Here is a 24774-nt window from a genome sequence, read left to right on the forward strand (position 1 = left end):
ATTTCAAAATATACCTTATTTCATGAAATTTAAGGATACACACAGTTCAATGTAAATGCGCAATTACAATTCAAAATAATGCAATATGGATCATACAACCTCCGATCCCATCATTACAATTCAAAACAGAGTACATATCTTATAATACATTCTGTACAATACAAGGTAGGGTGGCCTTACACGGTGGCCTTTCCCCATACAGCCTTTGTGTAGGCCTCACCATGCTTCAGTGCGTCCCGCAGCGTGTACTCCTGGACGTTGGAGTGTGCCAATCGGCAACACTTGTTCTTGGGCAGCTCCTTCAGCTGGAAGACCAACAGGTTTCGGGTGGACCAAAGGGTCTCCTTCACGGAGTTGATGGTCTTCCAGCAGCAGTTGATATCTGTCTCTGTATGTGTTTCGGGGAACAGCCCGTAGAACGCAGCGTCGTGTGTTACCGAGCTGTTTGGGATGAACCGGGACAGATACCAATGCATCTCACTCCACACCTTCTGCGCGAAGGGGCAATCCATGAAGACGTGGATGACGCTCTCGACCCTGCCGCAGCCTCGAGGGCGGCTCGCGGTGGCGCTGTGATTCCGTTTGTTTTGGAAAGACCACACTGGGAGGGCCCTTCTCACCACCACCCAAGCTACTGGTGCCTGTTGGTCAGTTCTGGCGACGAGACGTTCTGCCAAATGGCATCGACTGTCTGGTTGGGGAACTGCCCGATCGGATCCACGCTTGGGGTCCACATGCATGACCACTGCCGATAGTTGCTGAGGTGCGGGATTCCACATTCCTGCAAGAACAGCAGGTCCCTCTTGACCCTGGACAGGTAGTTCAGGGTCACAGCGCATTGCGTAGTCGATTTAACACAATGCATGTTTATGGATGCAAATTTTAAAGCCATTTTAAAAATACATTAAGGTCCTATAATTACATTAGTCCGGGTTCTACATTACTCTCCATTTCCATCCATTGGTCCTGATTCTGCATTTGTGGAGTGTGCATGAACTTCTGGACAGTCCAAGGGCTGAGGAATGAGGCCTGTCCTCCGTTGGAGGAGTGTCCGCACTCGGGGGTTGTCGACGGGGCCTCGTGGGGTGGTGCGTCTGTGAGATCCATGACCAGGTTCGGTTCCTCGGCCTTTGCCGGTGGTTCGTTCTCCGCGACTGTTGTGCTGCTCCCGGTTGCCCAGAGTTGGGGGACTTCGCTCTCCATGTCGCTTCTCCCGGCGTCCTGGAGTTGGGGTGTGCTGGGCTCATTGCTGCTCTTGATGCCCTGGAGCTGCCAAATTCCTGGAGCTGGAGCCTGCTGTCTGTGTCATTGGTTACAGTTGTGTTTTGCCTATTCCTTTGAGGGTAGGTGGGACTCTCCCCTTTTCCTTTTTCGTCAGCTGAGTAGCAGCCACTGTCGTCTGTTGGTGGCTCTCAGCCCCTGTTGCTGCTGGTTCCACCTTTGGCCGTCAGTTCCTCTGATTTTCGGGACTTCTTTTTCTTTTGCTGTGCCGTCCAACCTTCTTCTGCCGCTGGCTCACTTTCCATCGGCTCTGGTGCTCAGGGAGAGTCTCGGGGCTGAGTGTCGGGATTTGGTCGGTTTCCTCAATGCTCACTTCCTGCTCTTTGTCCTCCTCCTTGTCGTTGGCTCCTTCACGGGGGTCCACGGCAGTGGGGAGGGATCTGGCCTCCTTTGGGGCAGCCACAACTGCTGCTCTCTTCTCCTTTATCACCTCGCCTCTCGCTGCCTGTGCATAGCTGTGTCTGGTTTGGGCAGGGCATGTACAAATGAGTAGCCTCTCCAAACAGGTTGCAGCACTTGGCCTCCTGACAGTCCAGTGTCTGATGGCCCTCCTCCCTGCAGTTCCTGCAGATCATCGCCTTGCAGGAGGCCGCCTCATGCCCAGGTTTGCCGCAGGATCGACGCACTCTGGGCTGCCCCTGTTACACCGCGTATCCATGACTCATCCCAATCACGAAACTCGATGGGAAATGAATGATTTTTCCCTTGTCATCCACCCTCAGCGTCACCTTGATGCTCCTCTTGCTCGTCTAGATCCTGAACATGTCCGCGATGTCGATGCTCCGATTTGCTCCTTCCGCTTATCTCTTGAGGAGCATCAGCACATCAATTACTGGCACATGCGGGTTGAACGTGTGAGCTGTTAGCATCCGTTCCATCCCCGCGGGAGCGTGAAGAGCGGCTCCGCAGTGAGAAGTGACAATGGCGCTTCCTTCCCCTTCTCCTTGAAGGCCTGGAGTATCTTTAGGCATCCTGCGACATCCCTGAAGGTCACGTCGAAGTATCTGTCCTCGGGAAGTCCTGCGGGCAGGAGGTGTCCATGGCCGCAAATCCGCAGGCTTCGAGAAGTACTTTCATCACAAAGATGTTTCGTTGCCACGGCGAGGTTCCTTCACCCGTCCTTGCGGTCAGCCTGACAGTGTTGCACACCCCATGCCCAGGTGCTCGGGAAGCTCTGGCCGCCATGTCTGCTGCAAAAAAATACTTTTTACCCCACTGGAAAAAGGTGTTAGATCGGTCTCCGGCCAGCCTTAGGATCCAGCTCGACATCAGCAAAGCTCCAACTGGTTATAGCTGATTTTACTTGCTCGTCCTGGGGCCCGACCTTCGTGATCATTGAAGCGACCCTGCTCCCACTTTTTTTGGACAGCAGGTGCTGGTAATGGTTCTGATGTTTCCATTTACAGCTCCTCTAGACCCATCTTTTGTTTCTTTACTTGTCCCATTACCACCCTCCTTGTCTTGCACCATCATCCCTTTGTCATTTAATCACTCCTGCCCTCCACCCTATCAGAGACCTTCCCTTTTGTTCTTTCCTCTCCTTCCTCCCCCTCCCCAACTTTCCCTGGCTCTGTACTTGCTTAAAAACTGTTTAATCTTCAACTTCTTCCAATTCTGACGAGGGGTCATCGACCTGAAATGTTAACTCTATTTCTTTCTCCACAGTTGCTGCCTGGCTCGCTGAGTATTTCCAGCATTTTCTGTTTTTATTTCAATCATATTATGATCACTTTTTTTTCAAATAATTTACTTTATTCATAAAATTTGCAGCAGTACATACAATACAGTTCTCATATCACATTCCAAACGTACACAATACAGATTATGCAATTTGCAGGTTACATCAAGTGCAGTTCAATGAAACACATTGAACATAATTACAGTTCATGACATTCTCGGGTGCCTCATTGCATCACAATCAATACAGGTGATTCATTACAGATACATTACAGATTTATTACGGGTACAATGGCGGGAAGGCTCTAAACGGTTGCCTTTCCCCACAGAGCCTTTGCGGCGGACGCACCCATCCTCAGTGCGTCCCTAAGCACTTAGTCCTGGACCTTGGAATGTGCCAGTCTGCAACACTCGGTCGAGGACAGCACCTTGCACTGGAAGACCAGCAAGTTTCGGGCAGACCAAAGGGCGTCTTTCACCGAGTTGATGGTCTTCCAGCAGCAGTTGATGTCCGTCTCAGTGTGCGTCCCCGGGAACAGCCCATAGAGCACAGAATGCTGTGTTACGGAACTGCTCGGGACGAACCCAGACAGATACCACTGCATCTCTCTCCAGACCTTCTTTGCAAAGGCACATTCCAGAAGGAGATGGGTGACGGTCTCGTCTCCACTGCAGCCTCCTCGGGGACAGTGTGCGGTGGTGCTGAGAGTCCAGGAGTGCATGAAGGATCTGACGGGAAGGGCCCTTCTCACCACCAGCCAAGCTAGGTCTTGGTGCTTGTTTGAAAGCTCTGGCGATGAGGCGTTCTGCCAAATGACATTGACAGTCTGCTTGGGGAATCAACCGACAGGATCCACCATCTCCTTTTCCCGCAGGGTCTCGAGGACGTTATGTGCGGACCACTTGCTGATCGCCTTGTGGTCAAAGGTGTTTTTCTGCACAAACGTTTCCACGAAGGACAGGTGGGGCGGAACGGTCCAACTGGACGGAGCGTTCCGTGGCAGCGTGGCCAGGCCCATCCTTCACAACACCGGGGACAGGTAGAACCTCAGCACGTAGTGACACTATGTGTTTGCGTACAGAGGGTCTACACACAGCTTGATGCAGCCGCTCACAAAGGTGACCATCAGGATGAGGGCCACGTTGGGCACGCCTTTCCCCCCTTTCTCTGGAGATTTGTACATCGTGACCCTGCGGACATGGTCCATTTTTGATCTCCAGATAAAGCGGAAGATGGCTCGGGTGACTGTCGCGGCGCAGGAGTGAGGTATGGGCCAGACCTGCACCACGTACAGCAACACCGAGAGCACCTCGCACCTGATGACCAGGTTCTTGCCCACGATCGAGAGGGATCGTCGATCCCACAGTCCCAGTTTCTGCTTAACCTTGGCAATACACTCTTCCCAGTTTTTGGTGCACGCCCCGGTCCCCTCGAACCAGATCCCCAGCACCTTCAGGTATTCCGACTTGACGGTGAAGGGGACAAAGGATCGGTCGGTCCAATTCCCAAAGAACATGGCCTCGTTCTTGGTGCGATTTACCCTGGCCCCCGAGGCCAGTTCGAACTGGTCGCAGATGCTCATCAATCTGTGGACCGACAGCTGATCTGAGCAAAAGACGGCAACGTCGTCCATGTACAGGGAGGCCTTGACCTGAGTGCCTCCGCTGCCTGGGATCGTCACCCCTCTTATGTCCGCATCCCTCTTGATGGACTCAGCAAAGGGCTCGATGCAACACACAAACAAGACGGAGGAGAGAGGACAGCCCTGACTGACTCCAGATTTGATCGGAAATCTTTCTGATTCCCACCCGTTGATTGAAACGGTGCTACTGATGTTTGTGTAGAGCAGTTGGATCCAATTGCGGATTCCCTCCCCAAACCCTATTTTGGAGCATGTCCATCATGTACGTGTGGGATATTCTGTGAAAGGCCTTCTCCTGGTCCAGGCTGATCAGGCAGGTGTTCACCCCCCTGTCCTGTACGTAGGCGATCGTATCCCTGAGTAGCGCCAGGCTATCAGAGATCTTCCTGCCGGGTACGGTGCAGGTCTGATCGGGGTGGATCACCACCTCCAGGGCTGACTTGACCCGATTGGCGATGACCTTGGACAGAATTTTGTAGTCCACGTTAAGTAGTGAGATGGGTCGCCAATTTTTGATTTCTTCCCTCTCCCCCTTCCGCTTGTAGATGAGGGTGATGATGCCTTTCCTCATGGCGTCTGACATGCTGCCTGCCAGGAGCATACCCCCGTACACTTCCAGCAGGTCTGGGCCAATCCAGTCACACAGAGCCGAGCACAACTCCACCGGTAAGCCGTCGCTTCCGGGAGTCTTACTCTTCTCGAAGGAACGGACGGCCTTTGTCAGTTCGTCCAGAGTTAGCGGGTGATCCAGACTCTCCCGCTTGCTGTCGTCTCGAACCTCCGTGATAGACGACAAGAAGGACTGGGAGGCCGCGCTGTCTGTGGGCTTCGCGTCGTAGAGTCCGGCATAAAAGGATTTGCAGATCCTCAGTATGTCGGGCTGCGAGGACGTGACCGAGCCGTCCTCTTCCTTCAGGCTGCTGATGACAGAGCTCTCTCTGTGCACCTTTTGGAAGAAGAAACGCAAGCAAGTCTCGTCCTGCTCCACGGAGCGGACTCTGGACCGGAAAATGATCTTGGAGGCCTCGGAGGTAAAGAGCGAAACTTGCTGGTCCTTCACCTCTCTGAGTTCCTCCCCGACATCGATCCCCATCGACTGCAGCAGGAGAAGATTCTGCATGCTTTTCTGGAGTCGGGACGTTTCCCTCTGCCTCTCTCTCGCCTTCTGAACACCTTTGAGGATGAAGAAACTCTTGATGATCGCCTTGATGGCTTCCCACCAGTGCACTGGGGAATCAAAGAGGGGCTTTACGGTTCTCCAACCTTTGTAATCCCTCTTCAGTTCCTCAATGTTTCCCGGGGTCAACAGTTTCACGTTCAGCTTCCATGTCCCCCTGCCCATTCTCTGATCGTCCTGTAGGTGACAGTCGGCCAGGAGGAGCAATGGTCAGAGAAGAACACCGGTGTGACCTTGATGGATCTGACCTTGAGCTTCCGGGACACAAACAGGAAGTCTATCCTGGAACGGACGGACCCATCTGGTCTGGACCAGGTGTATTGACGCGCCGCTCCATCTGCAGGGTTGCTGAAGACGTCGCACAGCTTGGCGTCTTTCACCGCTTCCATCAGGAGTTTGGACGTTGTGTCCAGTTTGTTGTTGGCTCTGCCGGATCGTCCAGCCGCACCGATGATGCAGTTGAAGTCACCGCCGAGAATGACCGGCTTGGACGTCGCCAGCAGCAGTGGGAGCTGCTGGAAGACGGCCAGCCACTCGCTCTTCAGAGCCGGGGCGTACACGTTGATCAGCCGGAGCGGAGCGTTTTTTGTGATCTCTATTTGATAAATGTTCACGCACCATAAGGATGTTGACAAAATCTGGCTCATTTCTCATTATTAAATCTAATGTGGCCTGACCCCTTGTTGATTCTAGGGCATATTGTAGCAGAAAGATGTATTTTTTTGAAATAAAAAAGAGACTACCCCCATCCCCCACCAGCCTCCAGAGCTGTCCTCCGGCCTGTTACTATGCTGCCCTCCTCCCGGCCTCTAACCCTGATCAAACATCACACCTCACACCATTTTCCAGCCTCCTACCATGCTCTATACTCCCATTGCCCCTTGGGTGTCTAACCACTCTCTACCCTTTCTCTCCTGAAGTCTGCTACTATCCTCACGCTGTTTACCACATTTCAAGATTTGTGTCATCTGGAAATTTTGCAATTTTGCCCACGATACCCAAGCCCAGATAGTGAATTGTGAATGTTGTAAACATGTACGTTTGAAGTATTTTTAATATTTTGGTTTGCTTTATTTCACCCCAAAAGAATAAACACGCCTTCATTTCTTGCTCTTTGTCGTTTTCAAATATATTCCGTAAATGAAAGTGGAATACAGATGTTGAATGGATCAACAGTTAAAATTAACACCACAGATACATCAACAAGTCTAGTTTCTATGTCAAATATACATTTAAGTTTAAAAATTTGAGCGCAGTGAAATGGATACTAGATTTTGGAGTGAATCCCTCAGTTGCCTCCTTTCCATACACGGCTCTGAGCTCTGTCTCTGCTCTCATTAAATCAATGGCTTCTTGTATGAACTAAAATACGGTTTGTTCACTCACGGAAACTGCTGATTAAAATTTCTCATCTGAAAGTTCAAACACAGAGAGAGAATAAACATATAAACTAAACTTGTACACAAGTGAGAATTGCACACGTCACTGTCAACCCAGCCTCCACAAAGCTCAGAGCTCATTTACATACCCATAATGTTCGACATGGTACTTTCAAAGCAAGCTTCAGGTTTGACTGTAATTTTCACGGAGATTGAAGATTGTCGTTACTTTTCCACTTGCTGTGTTGCTCTGTGATAATATGTTTTCTCTGGATGGTAGGTCTAGCATCTCAGTACAATGTTAAAGAGGTATGTCATCGCTTAGGAGCAATTGGCTGTGGTTACATCTTTACATCACTCTGGTTTCTCTTCAGATCGTATAAATCTTTCGCCTTTTACTAAAGATTTCCGTGGAGAGGAGCATTTGGAGTTTTAACTCATTTTTTGATGCCCTGCTTTTGTGGCGCTCATTTATTACTGAAAGAAAGATTTATCTTTAGTTGTGTATATGGCATAAGTGTGTCTTGGTAGAATTGTATTTGTTGTGATGAGGTGGCCTTATGTGTATTAGTCATGTAAGGAATCTTACAGCACCAGGTTATAGTCCAAAAGTTTTTTTTGAAAATCACAAGCTTTCGGAGGCTTTCTCCTTCGTCAGGTGAGTGTCGGGTTCCTTGAAAATTGCTGCATAAGATAGTCACAGAACAATGCCCGGTGATTACAGATAATCTTTCCAACTGCCTGTTATCAAGGCCATCATATGAATTGAATAGTGTTCAGACAGAGAAACATGAGATACCAGACTACTGAATATACAAACAGCCAGAACCAAAGACAGAGAGGGAGAGAGAGAAACATCCGAAAGGAAGAGAAAGAGAGAGAATGACCAGTTGTATTAAAAACAGATAACTTTTTTTCCGCTGGTGGGGTTACGCGCAAAATCGTCAAGCAGAAATTGATCGCCAAGTTCCGCACCCATGAGGACGGCCTCAACTGGGATCTTGGGTTCATGTCGCGCTACACGTAACCCCCCCAGCGGAAAAAAAAGTTATCTGTTTTTAATACAACTGGTCATTCTCTCTCTTTCTCTTCCTTTCGGATGTTTCTCTCTCTCTCTCCCTCTCTGTCTTTGGTTCTGGCCGTTTGTATATTCAGTAGTCTGGTATCTAATGTTTCTCTGTCTGAACACTATTCAATTCATTTGATGGCCTTGATAACGGGCAGTTGGAAAGATTATCTGTAATCACAAGGCATTGTTCTGTGACTATATATGCAGTAATTTTCAAGGAACCCGACACTCACCTGACGAAGGAGAAAGCCTCCGAAAGCTTGTGATTTTCAAATAAAACTGTTGGACTATAACCTGGTGTTGTAAGATTCCTTACATTTGTACACCCCAGTCCAACACCGGCATCTCCACATCATGTGTATTAGTCAGGCAGCAAGTGCTTGGATTTTGGATAAATTGTGGAAGTGCAATGTGTGAAATATTTACATTTTTAAGATTAGGCAGTACGTGTTTCAAATAACTGGCACAGATGGGCTGGGTGGCAGCCTCCTGTGCTGTAAAACTGACTTTAGTAGGGCTCATGTACTATTGGTGGGGCAGAGGGAGGGGGGTGATGCACAGAGATTGGAGTCATAGTGCAGGATGAGATGTGAGGCTGGAGGAGTTGTAAAAGGTGGTGAGGCTGAGGTGGATTTTGAAGATGACATTAAATTCTCATCCTCATCTTTGAATCACTCCATACATTGCCCCCCTCCCTATCACCATAACTTCCTCCAGCCATAAAACCCTCCGAGAACTCTGCTCTGCTCCAACTCTGGCCTTTTTGCATCCATCACTTTCTGCGCCCACCATTGCTGGCCATGCCTCAGCCATCTAGGCCGTAAACTCTGGAATTTCCTCCATAAAGCTCTCCACCTCCCTTCTCCTTTATGGCGTTCCTTAGAACCTATTGCTTTGAATAAGCTTTTGGTCACTTGTCCTAATGTCTCCTTCATTGACTTGGTGTTAATTTTTGTCTGTTTACACTCCTGTAAGCCCATAGGGACGTTTTACTATGTTAAAGGTGCTATAAAAATGTAAGTTGTTGTCCCAAGGCCTTTCAGAGGAGCATTATCAAACAAAATTTGATACCGAGTCACATAAGGGGATGTTAAGACAAAGCTTGGTCAAAGAGGTAGGTTTTAAGGAGTGTATTAAAGGAGGAGAAAGAGGCGGAGAGGTCCAGGGAGAGAATTCCAGAACTTACTGCCGAGGCAGCTGAAGGCATGGTCACCAATGGTGGAGCGATTAAAATTGGGGATGTGCAAGCGGCTCGAGATAGAGGAGCGCAAAGGTCTTGGAAAGTCGTAGGATTGGAGGAGGTTTCAGAGATAAGGAGGGACGAGGGCAAGGAAGGATTTGAAAAGAAGAATGAGAATTTTAAAATCGAGGCCTTGCCGGACTGGGAGCCATTTTAGGTCAGCGAGCACATGGGTGATGGGTGAAGGTGACTTGGTGCGAGTTACGATACAGGCAGCAGAGTTTTGAATGAGCTCCAGTTTACGGAGGGTGGAATATGGGAGGCCGGCCAGGAGAACATTGGAATAGTCAAGTCTGGAGGTAACAAACGCATGCATGAGGGTTTCAGCAGCGAATGCGGTGAGGTAGCGGAGGAGACGGGCGATGTTACGTAGGTGGAAGTAGGCGGTCTTGGCGATGGAGCGGATAGGGGGTTGGAAGCTCATCTAAGAGTCAAATAGAACATGAAGGTTGTGAACGGTCTGATTCAGCCTGAAACTGTGGCCAGGGAGAGGGACAGAGTTGGTGGCTAGGGAACGGAGTTTGTGGCGGGAACCGAAGACAATGGCTTCGGTCTTGCTAATATTTAGGCTCAATACGAGGTCCTTTGCTTTTTGTGGTATATGGTAACAATTTGGACTTAAACGTAGGGGGCATGATTAAGAAATTTGCGGATGACATAAAGATAGGCCGTGTGGTTGATAGTGAGGAGGAAAGCTGTAGACTGCAGGAAGATATCAATGGACTGGTCAGATGGGCAGAAAAGTGGCAAATGGAGTTCAATCTGGAGAAGTGTGAGGTCAAGCATTTGGGGAGAGCAAACAAGGCAAGGGATTACACAATAATTGGGAGGATACTGAGAGGTGTAGACGAAGTGAGGGACCTTGGAGTGCATGTCCACAGATCCCTGAGGTAGCGGGACAGAGAGATAAGGTGTTAAGAAGGCATATGGAATGCTTTCCTTTATTAGCTGAGGCATAGATTATAAAAGCAGGGATGTTATGCTGGAACTGTACAAAACACTAGTTAGGCCACAGCTTGAGTACTGCGCACAGTTCTGGTCACCACATTACAGGAAGGATGTGATTGCACTACAGAGGGTGCAGAAGAGATTTACGAGCATGTTGCCAGGACTGGAGAATTTTAGCTGTGATGACAGATTGGATAGGCTGGGATTGTTTTCCTTGGAACAGAGGAGGCTGAGGGGTGATTTGATTGAGGTATACAAAATTATGAGAGGCCTAGATAAAGTGGCGAGGAAGGACCTATTTCCCTTACAGGAGGGGTCAATAACCAGGGGGCATCGATTTAAAGTGATTGGTAGAAGGATTAGAGCAGAAATGAGGAAAAGAATTTTCACCCGGAGGGTGGTGGGAGTTTGGAACTCACTGCCTGAGAGGGTGGTAGAGGCAGAAACCCTCAACTCATTTAAAAAATACCTGGATGTGCACCTGAAGAGCTGTGACCTGCAGGGCTACGGACCAAATGTGGGAAAGTGGGATTAGGCTGGGTGGCTCGTTTCTCATCCGGTGCGGACACGATGGGCTGAATGGCCTCCTTCTATGCGTAAATTTTCTATGATTCTATGATTCCATTTAGTTGGAGGAAATTTTTGCTCATCTGGATGTTGGACAAGCAACGTGACAATTCAAAGGCAGTGGGGGGGGGGGTGGAGCGAGGTGGTGGTGTGGTAGAGCTGGTTGTTGTCAACGTACATGTGGAACCAGACATGTTTTCGGATGATGTTGCTGCGAGGCAGCATGTAGATGAGAAATAGGAGGGGGACAAGGATAGATCCTTGGGGGACTCCAGAGGTAACGGTGTGCGAGTGTGAGGAGAAGCCATAGCAGGTGATTCTCTGGCAATGACTGGATAGATAGGAATGGAATCAGGCAAGGGCAGTTGAACCCAGATGGACGATGGAGGAGAGGCGTTGGAGGAGGATGGTGTGGTCAACCGTGTCAAAGGCTGCAGACAGTTCGAGAAAGATGAGGTGGGATAGTTTACTACAGTTACAGCCACATGGGATGTCATATGTGACTTTGATAAGGGCCATTTCAGTGCTGTTGCAGGGGCAGAAACCTCATGTAAACTTGGAAATGTCGTAAACAGTGAGGAGGATAGCTGCAGACTGCAGGAGGACATAAACAGACTGGTGAAATGGGAAGACACATGGGATATGAAATTGAACGCAGAGAAGTGTGAAGTGATGCATTTTGGAAGGAAGAATGAGAAGAGGTAATATAAAGTAAATGTACAATTTTAAAGCGGGTGCAGGAACAGAGAGATCTGTGGCTTCAAATACACAAATCTTTGAAGGTGGCAGGAAAAGTTGATAAAGTTGTTGTAGAAGCATACGGGATCCTGGGCTTTATAAATAGAGACAAAGAAGTTATGCTAAACCTTTATAAATAACTGGTTAGGCCTCAGCTGGATTATTGTATCCAATTGTGGGCACCACAGTTTCGGAGGGATGTCAAGGCCTTGGAGAGGGAGCATTGATTTACTAGAATAGTACCAGGGATAAGGAACTTCAGTCGTGTTGAGAGAACAGAGAAGGTTAAGAGGGGATTTAATAGAGGTGTTCAAAATTATGAAGGGTTTTGTTCGAGTCGGGGACCTGGGGAAGAGATCAGGGTGCCGGGGAGCACATACAGAGAATAAGCATACGACGTAAACTTGTACCCAAGTAAGAATTGTACATAAATAAAAACAGAAAATGCTGGAAATATTCAACAAGTCAGGGTGCATCTGTGGAGAAAGAAAGGGAGTTAACGTTTCAGGACAATGACCCTTCGTCAGAACTGGAAGAAGCTGAAGATTAAACAGTTTTTAAGCAAGTACAGAGCCAGGGAAAGTGGGGGGGAGCGGGTTGGGAGAGGAGGAAAGAACAAAAGGGAAGGTCTCTGATAGGGTGGAGGGCAGGAGTGATTAAATGACATAGGGATGATGATGCAAGACAAGGAGGGTGGTAATGGGACAAGTAAAGAAACAAAGATGGGTCTCGAGGAGCTGTAAATGGAAACATCAGAACCATGACCAGCACTTGCTGTCCAAAAAAATGGGAGCAGTGGTTATGGTCTGAAATTATTGAAATCAGTGTTGAGTCCAGAAGGTTGTAAAGTGCCTAAACGAAAGATGAGGTGCTGTTCCTCGAGCTTAGGTTGAGCTTCAATGGAACAGTGTAAGAGGCCGAGGACAGAGAGGTCAGAGTGGGAGTGGGACGGGGAATTAAAATGGCAAGCGACCAGCAGGTCAGGGTCACACTTGCAGACTGAGCGGAGGTGTTTAGCAAAGCGATCACCCAGTCTGGGTTTGGTCTCCTCAATGTGGAAGAGACTATAAGACCATAAGACCATAAGAGATAGGAGCAGGAGTAGGACATTCAACCCCTCGAGCCTGCTCCGCCATTTCATGAGATCATGGCTGATCTGATTTTTACCTCAACTCCACTTTCCCGTCCTTTCCCCATATCCCTTGCTGATCAAAAATTTGTCTAACTCAGCCTTTAATGTATTCAATGACTCAGCCTCCACAGCTTTTTGGGTAAGAATTCCAAAGATTCATGACCCTCTGGGAGAAGAAATTCCTCCTCATTTCCGTCTAAAATGGGCGACCCCTTATTCTGAGACTATGCCCCCTAGTTTTAGATTCCCCCATGAGGGGTAACATCCTCTCAGCATCTACCCTATCGAGTCCCCTCAGAATCTTGTATCTTTCAATAAGATCTCCTCTCATTCTTCTAAACTCCAATGAGTATCGACCCAACCTGTTCAATCTTTCCTCATAAGACAACCCTTCCATACCCGGAATCAACCTAGTGAACCTTCTCTGAACTGCCTCCAGTGCAAGTATGTCCTTCCTTAAATAAGGGCACCAGAACTGTACGCAGTACTCCAGGTGAGACTGCAGCGTGAGCAGCGAATACAGTATATTAAATTGAAAGAAGGACAAGTAAATCGCTGTTTCACCTGGAAGGAGTGTTTGGGACCCTGGGCAGTGAGAATGGAAGAGGTGAAAGGCAGGTGTTGCATCTCCTGCGCTGGCACGGGAAGGTGCCATGGGGAGGAGAGCGGGTGTTGGAAGAGTGGACCAGGGTGTCGCGCAGGGAGCAATCCCTTTGGATTGCTGAAAGGAGAGGGGAGGGGAAGAAATGTTTGATGGTGGGATCGCGCTGGAAATGACGGAAATGGCGGAGGATGATATGTTGAACGTGGAGGCTGGTGGGGAGGAAGGTGAGTATAATTGGTCCCTATCATGGTCTGGGAGGGAGGGGAAGGGGTGAGGGCCGAAGTGCGGGAAATAGGACGGACACGGTCGAGGGCCCTGTCAACTACAGTGGAGGGTATTCCTCAGTTGAGGAAAAAGGAAGATGTATCGGAAGCACTGGTGTGGAAGGTGGCATCGTCAGAACAGATGTGACAGAGACAGAGAAGCTTGGAGATGGGAATATAATCCTTACAGGAAGCGGGTTGGGAGGAAGTGTAATGAAGGTAGCTGTTGCAGTCGGTGGGCTTATAATAGATATTGGTTGACAGTCCAACCCCAGAAATGGAGATAAGGAAGTTGAGGAAGGCAAGGGAAGAGTCAGAGATGGACCATGTGAAGGCGAGGTAAGGGTGGAAATTGGAAGCATGGGTGATGAAATTTTCCAGTTCGGGGTAAAAGCATGTAGCTGCTCCAATACAGTCATCAATGTATCGGAAAAAGAGGTGAGGGAGGGGACCTGAGCAGGACTGGAACAAGGAATGTTCCACATATCCCACAAAAAGGCAGGCATAACTAGGACCCATACGGGTTCCCACAGCGACACCTTTTATTGTACACGTCACTGTAAACCCAGCCTCCACAAAGCTCAGAGCTCATTTACATACCCATAATGTTCTACATAGTACTTTGCAAAAAGGCAAAATAAACTTCAGGTTTGACCGTGGTTTTCACCGAGATTGAAGATTGTCATTACTTTTCCACTTGCTGTGTTGATCTGTGGTAATATGTTTTCTCTGGATCTTAGTTCTAGCGTCTTAGTACAATGTTAAAGAGGTATGTCATCGCTTAGGAGCAATGAGCTGAGGTTGAGTCCTTACATTACTCTATTTTCTCTTCAGATCGTATAAATCTTTCGCCTTTTACTAAAGATTTCCGTGGAGAGGAGTGTTTGGAGTTTTAAATAATTTTTTGATGCCTTGCTTTTGTAGGGCTGAGTTATTGCTAAAAGAAAGATTTATCTTTGACCAAGCTTTTGGTCACTTGTCCAATTGTCTCCTTCTTTGACTTGGTGTCTATTATTGTCTGTTTACGCTCCTGGGAAGCACATAGAGACGTTTTCCTAAGTTAAAGGCACTATATAAATGTAAGTTGTTGTTGTGGTTGAATTTATTGTTTTTTAAGATATGATTTGTTTTAAAAGTGCCTGTATTTCACTCATTGTGAATGAAGATCGGAGGGACGGGAGGAAAATCTGGCGGGCGTGGAAAAAGTTTGGGGGGCCAGGAGGAAGGTCGGTGGGGCCAGGGAAGAAGGTTAGGGGCCAGGAAGAATATCGATGGGGCCAAGGAGGAAGGTCGGGGGCCGGGAAGAAGGTCAGGGGCCGGGAAGAAGGTCGGGGGCCGGGAAGAAGATTGGGGGCCGGGAAGAAGATTGGGGGCCGGGAAGAAGATTGGGGAGCCAGGATGAAGATCAGAAGGTTGGAAAAGAGATCATACGGGGGGCCGGGAAAAATCCCGGGGGCCGGGAAGAACACTTCGGGGGGTCAGGTAGGAGATCAGGGGGCCGGGGAGGAGATTGGGGGGCTGGGACTTGGAGACCTGAGGCCGCTGGAGGTTGGGTGAAGAGTCTGAGTTAGGTGGGGGTCCACAATGGTGCGGGGGTGGGGCGTGGGGGTTGTCCAGTATCGGGGGGAGGGGGCTCGTTTGATCACGGGGTTCCGGGTGAGCTTGTTGGGCTTGGATGAAGCATTCCTGCTCCTCCGGGCCCACAAACAGTGCAATAAAGGCACTCACCTCATGGATCCAGCCCTTCTCTCCTGCTTTCTGGTCACGTGTTTCGGAAGTGATGCGAAACCCGAACAGGTAAGGTTAAATTCATTTTAATGTTGTAATACATGATCTATTAAGTACCTCAAGTATTTCAATGAGGTCAAATGCCCTTTTAAGTATCGGTCTGCTGGCTTTAAGTGGCTGGCTTTAAGTGCTGGCTCTATCCCGTCATCTAAGTCATTGATAAATACAGTGCATAGTTGAGGTCCCAACACAGATTACTGTGGGACAACACCAGTCACATCCTGCCAATTTGAGTACCTGCCAATTTTCCCTACTCTCTGTTTCCTGCCCCTCAACAAATTTCCTAATCGGATCAACAATTTGTCCTCAATTCAACGAGCTTCAACTTCAGCTAACAGTCTCTTATGAGGGACTTTATCGAATGCCTTCTGGAAGTCCACATAAACAACATCCATAGACATTCCCCTGCCCACTTCATCAGTCACCTCTTCAAAAAATTCAATCAGGTTCGTCAGGCATGACCCACCCTTCACAAATCCATGCTGGCTCTGTCTGATCAGCTGAAATTTTTCAAGTTGTTAAATTACTCTATCCTTAATTATAGACTCTAGTAATTTCCCGACAACAGATGTTAGGCTAACTGGTCCATAATTCCTTGGTTTCCCTCTCTCACCTTTCTTAAATAGAGGAGTAACATGCAATTTTCCAATCTAAAGGAACAGTACCTGAATCAAGAGGACTTTGGAAGATTATAGTTCGGGCATCTGCAATGTTCTCACCTACTTCCTTTACAATCCTGGGATGGAAAGCACCTGGTCCTTGGGATTTGTCACTTTTTAGTGTCATTATTTTCTTCATTCCTGTCAATTTGCTTATGTTAATAATGGTGAGTCCCCATCCCTGTTTAAAAATTAGTTTCCTTGGGGTACGTGGCATGCTATCCTCTTCCTTACTGTAAATACTGACGCAAAATAATTACTTAACATGTCCACCATTTCCTTATTTTCATTTACAATATCACCATTATCAGTTTTTGAGGGGCCCACATTGCTCTTGACCACCCTCTTTTTCCTAATATAATTGTAAAAATTCTTTGTGTTGATTTTGATATCCCTTGCAAGTTTCTTTTCATTCTCCCTTTTTGTAGCTTTTACTGTCTGTTTTGTCACCCTTTGATGTTCTTTGTATCTCTCCCAGTCACCAGGATCTGTGCTTTTTTTTTCATTTTTGTATGCTTTTTCTTTTAGTTTTATGTTGTCCCTTACCTCTTTTATCGTCCATGCCTTTTTTTTTGGCAAGTAGAGCTCATGCCCCTCAAGGGTATAAACTGGGGTTTTGTATCACATTAAATTCTTTTTTTAAATTTCAAAATATACCTTATTTCATGAAATTTAAGGATACACACAGTTCAATGTAAATGCGCAATTACAATTCAAAATAATACAATATGGATCATACAACCTCCGATCCCATCATTACAATTCAAAACAGAGTACATATCTTATAATACATTCTGTACAATACAAGGTGGGGTGGCCTTACACGGAGGCCTTTCCCCATACAGCCTTTGTGTAGGCCTCACCATGCTTCAGTGCGTCCCGCAGCGTGTACTCCTGGACCTTGGAGTGTGCCAATCGGCAACACTTGTTCTTGGGCAGCTCCTTCAGCTGGAAGACCAACAGGTTTCGGGTGGACCAAAGGGTCTCCTTCACGGAGTTGATGGTCTTCCAGCAGCAGGTGATATCTGTCTCTGTATGTGTTTCGGGGAACAGCCCGTAGAACGCAGCGTCGTGTGTTACCAAGCTGTTTGGGATGAACCGGGACAGATACCAATGCATCTCACTCCACACCTTCTGTGCGAAGGGGCAATCCATGAAGACGTGGATGACGCTCTCGACCCTGCCGCAGCCTCGAGGGCGGCTCGCGGTGGCGCTGTGATTCCGTTTGTTTTGGAAAGACCACACTGGGAGGGCCCTTCTCACCACCACCCAAGCTACTGGTGCCTGTTGGTCAGTTCTGGCGACGAGACGTTCTGCCAAATGGCATCGACTGTCTGGTTGGGGAACTGCCCGATCGGATCCACGCTTGGGGTCCACATGCATGACCACTGCCGATAGTTGCTGAGGTGCGGGATTCCACATTCCTGCAAGAACAGCAGGTCCCTCTTGACCCTGGACAGGTAGTTCAGGGTCGCCGCGCATTGCGTAGTCGATTTAACACAATGCATGTTTGTGGATGCAAATTTTAAAGCCATTTTAAAAATACTAAAAGGACAAACATTAAGGTCCTATAATTACATTAGTCCGGGTTCTACATTACTCTCCATTTCCATCCATTGGTCCTGATTCTGCATTTGTGTGGTGTGCACGAACTTCTGGACAGTCCTAGGGCTGAGGAATGAGGCCTGTCCTCCATTGGCGGAGTGTCCGCACTCGGGGGTTGTCGACGGGGTCTCGTGGGGTGGTGCGTCTGTGAGATCCATGACCAGGTTCGGTTCCTCGGCCTTTGCCGGTGGTTCGTTCTCCGCGACTGTTGTGCTGCTCCCGGTTGCCCAGAGATGGAGGACATTGTTCTCCATGTCGCTTCGCCCTGTTGCCCGGAGTTGGGGGACTTCGCTCTCCATGTCGCTTCTCCCAGCGTCCTGGAGTTGCGGTGTGCTGGGCTCATTGCTGCTCCTGATGCCCTGGAGCTGCCAAATTCCTGGAACTGGAGCCTGCTGTCTGTGTCATTGGTTCCAGTTGTGTTTTTCCTATTCCTTTGAGGGTAGGTGGGACTCTCCCCTTTTCCTTTCTCATCAGCTGAGGAGCAGCCACTGTCGTCCGTTGGTATCTCTCAGCACCTGTTGACGCTGGTTCCACCTTTGGCCGTCAGTTCCTCTGATTTCCGGGACTTCTTTTTCTTTTGCTGTGCATAAGACATAAGGAAAGGGCAAACAAAAATGCAAAAAATGGCACAGATCCTGGCGAATGGGAAAGATACGAAGATCAACAAAGGGTCACAAAACAGATAGTAAGGGCTACAAAAAGAGAGTATGAAAAGAAACTCGCAAGGGATATCAAAACCAATCCGAAGAACTTTTTTAGTTATATTAGGAACTGACCCTGACCTGCTGGTTGCTTGCCATTTTAATTCCCAGTTCTACTGCCACTCTGACCTCTCTGTCATCGGCCTCTTACACTATTCCAATGAAGCTCAACGAACAGCACCTCATCTTTCGATTAGGCTCTCGCTTCTCGGCCTTTTGGCTAAGATCAAGTGTGTTCCTTTTCGGGCTTATTTGGATCTGAGCGGACTGGAACGCTGGCCGCGACCTCGTGCGCTCGCAAAGTGCGGACTTTGCTGTGATTGGTCGTTTGTGTGCTGGCTCCGCCCCTAAATTTGCATAAGGACCACATCAACACTGCAATGGCAGGGAAGGGCACCCGGGCAGTCGGCCATGGTGTGCCAAACACCGTCAGGGTGACGGTAACCACAGTCGAATGTGTTTCGCCGGTGGATCGGGAGCTTTTCGTCAAACGCGTTCTGCTCGACTGCTGTGGATTCAAAGCGACGGACATCTTCTGCCTCCAGGATTTCCCTCGAAGCGGACATTTTGACGTCACCTTCAAGACCGTCGCTGGATGCCAGAAGCTTCTTCAAGTCTTCAAGGAGAAGGGGAGCGTCGGACTGCTAGCCATGCTCGCTGCGGAGCCGCTTTTCACCCTCCCAACGCAGAGGAATCGCAAGCTCATTGTACACATGTACAACCCACACGTCCCGGTCGCCGATGTGCTGACGTTCCTCGCCAGATACGTCGACGGGGCGCAGAACAGCGTCGACGTCACCGACCAGTTTGGGATCTGGACCAGCAAGAGGGAGGTCACGGCAACGTTGAGACTGGACGCCCACGGCAACATCGTCCACCCCCCCTCCAGCTTCGCCATCGGAGGAAGTCGAGGATACATCACGTACGTGGGGCAGCCCAGAGTCTGTCGCACCTGCGGCAAATCCGGCCATTTGGCGAACACCTGCACTGCAACCGTCTGCAAGAACTGCAAGCAGGAAGGACACCAGACTAAGGACTGCAAGGAGAGCAAGCGCTGCAACCTGTGCGGGCTGGAAGGCCATCTCTACAGGGTCTGCCCCGAACGCAACCTCAGCTACGCCCAGGCGGCCAAGAACAACACAGCGGAGGAGGAGGGGGCAACAAGCAAGGATGCCCCAAAGAAGGCCAAGAGTCAGCGCCCGGCCGCGACCTCCTCCAAGAAGCCCCTAGCCCAGGAAAACAATGAACGAGGAAAGGGTCAAGCCGAAAACTGCCAGACCCCGACACCCAGCTCCGAGCCTCCCCAACAGACGACAGAGTCCATGGACGAGGAGGCAGCAGAGGGAGGATGGCAGCTGGTGGTCAATAAAACCAAAAAGAAGAAGCCAGAGAAAAGGAAACAAGCCCCTGCCGACACTACACCAGGGGCCAAAAGAGCACTCGAGTCGCAGTCGGACTGCAACGACTACCCCGAGTCTGACGAGGAGGGACGACAGGAGCGAAGTGGTCAGCCGTCCCACCGAAAGCGGCAAAATACCCAAGGTGACCCCGACGCGATCGGCAGCCCCCATCTCCAGAACACTGGGAGCGACAACGCCTCCAGTGCCCTCCAGCTCCGGGAAGCCGGCAGCATCGTAGTGCCCAGCGCACACCAGCTCCGAGACACCGGGAGCAGCACTGCAGAGAGCGAAGACCAGCTCCGGGAAACCGGGAGAAGCGACAACGAGGAGCCCCAACCGATCGAGGATCGCACGGACTCTTCACCCGACACCAGGCCGCCGATGTCACCCCGGCGGAACGACGACCCCCTCTCTGAGGCAGAACAGAACTCGTACCTCAGCTCAGGGATCGTGGAACACTTTACACAGATCACCTATATGCAGAAACACGGCCAAGAGCTGGAAACAGCAAACGGACTGACGGGTGAGACTTTAAACAGTTGTTAAAATGGGTCTGAAAGTCGCATCCATTAACGTGCGTAGCGTTAAAAGCACTACGCGATGTGTGTCGACCTTGGACTACCTGGCCAAGGTCAAGAGCGACCTGCTGTTCTCACAGGAGTGCGGCCTGCCGCATCTCAGCAATTACAGGCAATGGTCGCAGCGCTGGGCCCACGGGCCGTCTATCTGGTCGGGAGGCAACGATAACCGTGCCTCCGGCCTGGGAATTCTGCTGCGGGGGGGCAACTTCACCATCACCGAAGTAAAGGAGGTGGTGGGGGGCCGTCTCCTCGTAGCAGATGTAATGTACAAAAACGCTCCGCTCCGGCTGATCAACGTGTACGCCCCGGCTCTGAAGAGCGAGTGGCTGGCCGTCTTCCAGCAGCTCCCACTGCTGCTGGCGACGTCCAAGCCGGTCATTCTCGGCGGTGACTTCAACTGCATCATCGATGCGGCTGGACGATCCGGCAGAGCCGACAGCAAACTGGACGCCACGTCCAAACTCCTGATGGAAGCGGTGAAAGACGCCAAGCTGTGCGACGTCTTCAGCAACCCTGCAGACGGAGCGGCGCGTCAATACACCTGGTCCAGACCAGACGGGTCCGTCCGTTCCAGGATAGACTTCTTGTTTGTATCCCCGAAGCTCAAGGTCAGATCCACCAAGGTCACACCGGTGTTCTTCTCTGACCACTGCCTCCTCCTGGCCGACTGTCACCTACAGGACGATCAGAGAGTGGGCAGGGGGACATGGAAGCTGAACGTGAAACTGTTGACCCCGGGAAACATTGAGGAACTGACGAGGGATTACAAAGGTTGGAGAACCGTAAAGCCCCTCTTTGACTCCCCAATGCACTGGTGGGAAGCCATCAAGGCGAACATCAAGAGGTTCTTCATCCTCAAAGGTGTTCAGAAGGCGAGAGAGAGGCAGAGGGAAACGTCCCGACTCCAGAAAAGCATGCAGAATCTTCTCCTGCTGCAGTCGATGGGGATCGATGTCGGGGAGGAACTCAGAGAGGTGAAGGACCAGCAAGCCTCGCTCTTTGCCTCCGAGGCCTCCAAGATCATCTTCCGGTCCAGAGTCCGCTCCGTGGAGCAGGACGAGACTTGCTCGCGCTTCTTCTTCCGAAAGGTGCACAGAGAGAGCTCTGTGATCAACAGCCTGAAGGAAGAGAAAGGCTCGGTCACGTCCTCGCAGCCCGACATACTGAGGATCTGCAAATCCTTTTATGCCGGACTGTACGACGCGAAGCCCACAGACAGCGCGGCCTCCCAGTCCTTCTTGTCGTCTATCACGGAGGTTCTAGACGACAGCAAGCGGGAGAGTCTGGATCACCCGCTAACTCTGGACGAACTGACAAAGGCCGTCCGATCCTTCGAGAAGAGTAAGACTCCCGGAAGCGACGGCTTACCGATGGAGTTGTACTCGGCTCTGTGGGACTGGATAGGCCCAGACCTGCTGGAAGTGTACGGGGGTATGCTTCTGGCAGGCAGCATGTCAGACTCCATGAGGAAAGGCATCATCACCCTCATCTACAAACGGAAGGGGGAGAGGGAAGAAATCAAAAATTGGCGACCCATCTCACTACTTAACGTGGACTACAAAATTCTGTCCAAGGTCATCGCCAATCGGGTCAAGTCAGCCCTGGAGGTGGTGATCCACCCCGATCAGACCTGCGCCGTACCCGGCAGGAAGATCTCTGACAGCCTGGCGCGACTCAGGGATACGATTGCCTACGTACAGGACAGGGGGGTGAACACCTGCCTGATCAGCCTGGACCAGGAGAAGGCCTTTGACAGAATATCCCACACGTACATGATGGACGTGCTCTCCAAAATGGGGTTTGGGGAGGGAATCCGCAATTGGATCCAACTGCTCTACACAAACATCAGTAGCGCAGTTTCAATCAACGGGTGGGAATCAGAAAGCTTTCCGATCAAATCTGGAGTCAGGCAGGGCTGTCCTCTCTCCTCCGTCTTGTTCGTGTGTTGCATCGAACCCTTTGCCGAGTCCATCAGGAGGGATGCGGGCATAAGAGGGGTGACGATCCCAGGCAGCGGAGGCACTCAGGTCAAGGCCTCCCTGTACATGGATGACGTCGCCGTCTTTTGCTCGGATCAGCTGTCGGTCCGCAGATTGATGAGCATCTGCGACCGTTTCGAACTGGCCTCGGGGGCCAGGGTAAATCGTAGCAAGAGCGAGGCCATGTTCTTTGGGAACTGGACCGACCGATCCTTTGTCCCCTTCACTGTCAGGTCGGATTACCTGAAGGTGCTGGGGATCTGGTTCGGGGGGGCCGGGGCGTGCACCAAAAACTGGGAGGAGCGTATCTCCAAGGTTAAGCAGAAACTGGGACTGTGGCATCAACGATCCCTCTCGATCGTGGGCAAGAACCTGGTCATCAGGTGCGAGGTGCTCTCGGTGTTGCTGTACGTGGCGCAGGTCTGGCCCATACCTCGCTCCTGCGCCGCGACAGTCACCCGAGCCATCTTCCACTTTGTCTGGAGATCAAAAATGGACCGTGTCCGCAGGGTCACGATGTACAAATCTCCAGAGAAAGGAGGGAAAGGCGTGCCCAACGTGGCCCTCATCCTGATGGCCACCTTTGTGTGCGGCTGCATCAAGCTGTGCATAGACCCTCAGTACGCAAACACAAAGTGTCACTACGTGCTGAGGTTCTACCTGTCCCCGGTGTTGAGAAGGATGGGCCTGGCCACGCTGCCACGGAACGCTCCGTCCAGTTGGACCGTTCCGCCCCACCTGTCCTTCGTGGAAAGGTTTGTGCAGGAAAACACCTTTGACCACAAGGCGATCAGCAAGTGGTCCGCACGTAACGTCCTCGAGACCCTGAGGGAAAAGGAGATGGTGGATCCTGTCGGTTGGTTCCCCGAGCAGACTGTCAATGTCATTTGGCAGAACGCCTCATCGCCAGAGCTTTCAAACAAGCACCAAGACCTAGCTTGGCTGGTGGTGAGAAGGGCCCTTCCCGTCAGATCCTTCATGCACTCCTGGACTCTCAGCGCCACCGCACACTGTCCCCGAGGAGGCTGCGGTGGAGACGAGACCGTCACCCATCTCCTTATGGAATGTGCCTTTGCAAAGAAGGTCTGGAGAGAGATGCAGTGGTATCTGTCCAGGTTCGTCCCGAGCAGTTCCGTAACACAGGTTTCTGTGCTCTACGGGCTGTTCCCGGGGACGCACACTGAGACGGACATCAGCTGCTGCTGGAAGACCATCAACTCGGTGAAAGACGCCCTTTGGTCTGCCCGAAACTTGCTGGTCTTCCAGCACAAGGAGCTGTCCTCGACCGAGTGTTGCAGACTGGCACATTCCAAGGTCCAGGACTACGTGCTGAGGGATGCACTGAGGATGGGTGCGGCCGTCGCAAAGGCCCTGTGGGGAAAGGCAACCGTTTAGAGCCTTCCCGCCATTGAAAACCGAGGGGCTGCAATCAGGGAAAAACCCCCTCGGGCAGAATGTAAAATTCAAATTGCTGTAATGTACCTGTAATGAATCTGAAATGAATCTGTAAGCAATAATCTGTGTTGAGTATGATGCAATGAGACACCCAAGAGTGTCATAAACTGTAATTATGTCCAATGTGTTCATTGAACTGTACTTGACGTAACCTGCAAATTGTATAATCTGTATTGTGTACGTTTGGAAAGTGATATGACAACTGTATTGTATGTACTGCTGCAAATTTTATGAATAAAGTATATTTTTTGAAAAAAAAAACCAACAGCACCTCATCTTTCGATTAGGCACTTTACAACCTGCTGGACTCAACATTGATTTCAATGTATTTTTTTGAAATAAAAAAGACACTACCGCCCTCCCCCACCAGCTCCTAGAGCTCTCCTCCGGCCTGTTACTATGCTCCCCTCCTCCCGGCCTCTTACCCTGATCAAACATCACACCTCACACCATTTCCCAGCCTCCTACCATGCTCTATACTCCCATTGCCCCTTGGGTGTCTAACCACTCTCTACCCTTTCTCTCCTGAAGTCTGCTACTATCCTCATGCTGTTTACTACATTTCCAAGGTTTGTGTCATCTGGAAATTTTGAAATTTTGCCCACTATACCCAAGCCCAGATAGTGAATTGTGAATGTTGTAAACATGTACGTTTGAAGTATTTTTAATATTTTGGTTTGCTTTATTTCACCCCAAAAGAATAAACGCGCCTTCCTTTCTTGCTTTTAGTTGTTTCCAAATAAATTCCGTAAATGAAAGTGGAATACAGATATTGAATGGATCAACAGTTAAAATTAACACCACAGTTACATCAACAAGTCTAGTTTCTATGGCCAAATATAAATTTCAGTATAAACATTTGAGCACAATGAAATGGATACTAGATTT

At 49.9% G+C, this 24774-nt stretch overlaps 2 non-coding genes across 2 annotated transcripts; both read left to right on the plus strand.

The window, feature by feature from the left end:
• Positions 1-7511: 7511 nt before the first annotated feature.
• LOC137320288 (U5 spliceosomal RNA) lies at positions 7512-7624 on the plus strand. The gene has a single exon (XR_010962450.1). It is a non-coding gene; the product is annotated as a U5 spliceosomal RNA (small nuclear RNA).
• A 6908-nt stretch (positions 7625-14532) lies between these two features.
• LOC137320287 (U5 spliceosomal RNA) lies at positions 14533-14646 on the plus strand. The gene has a single exon (XR_010962449.1). It is a non-coding gene; the product is annotated as a U5 spliceosomal RNA (small nuclear RNA).
• Positions 14647-24774: the final 10128 nt, after the last annotated feature.

Source organism: Heptranchias perlo, chromosome 3 (assembly GCF_035084215.1).
Source record: "Heptranchias perlo isolate sHepPer1 chromosome 3, sHepPer1.hap1, whole genome shotgun sequence".
Lineage (NCBI taxonomy): Eukaryota > Metazoa > Chordata > Chondrichthyes > Hexanchiformes > Hexanchidae > Heptranchias > Heptranchias perlo.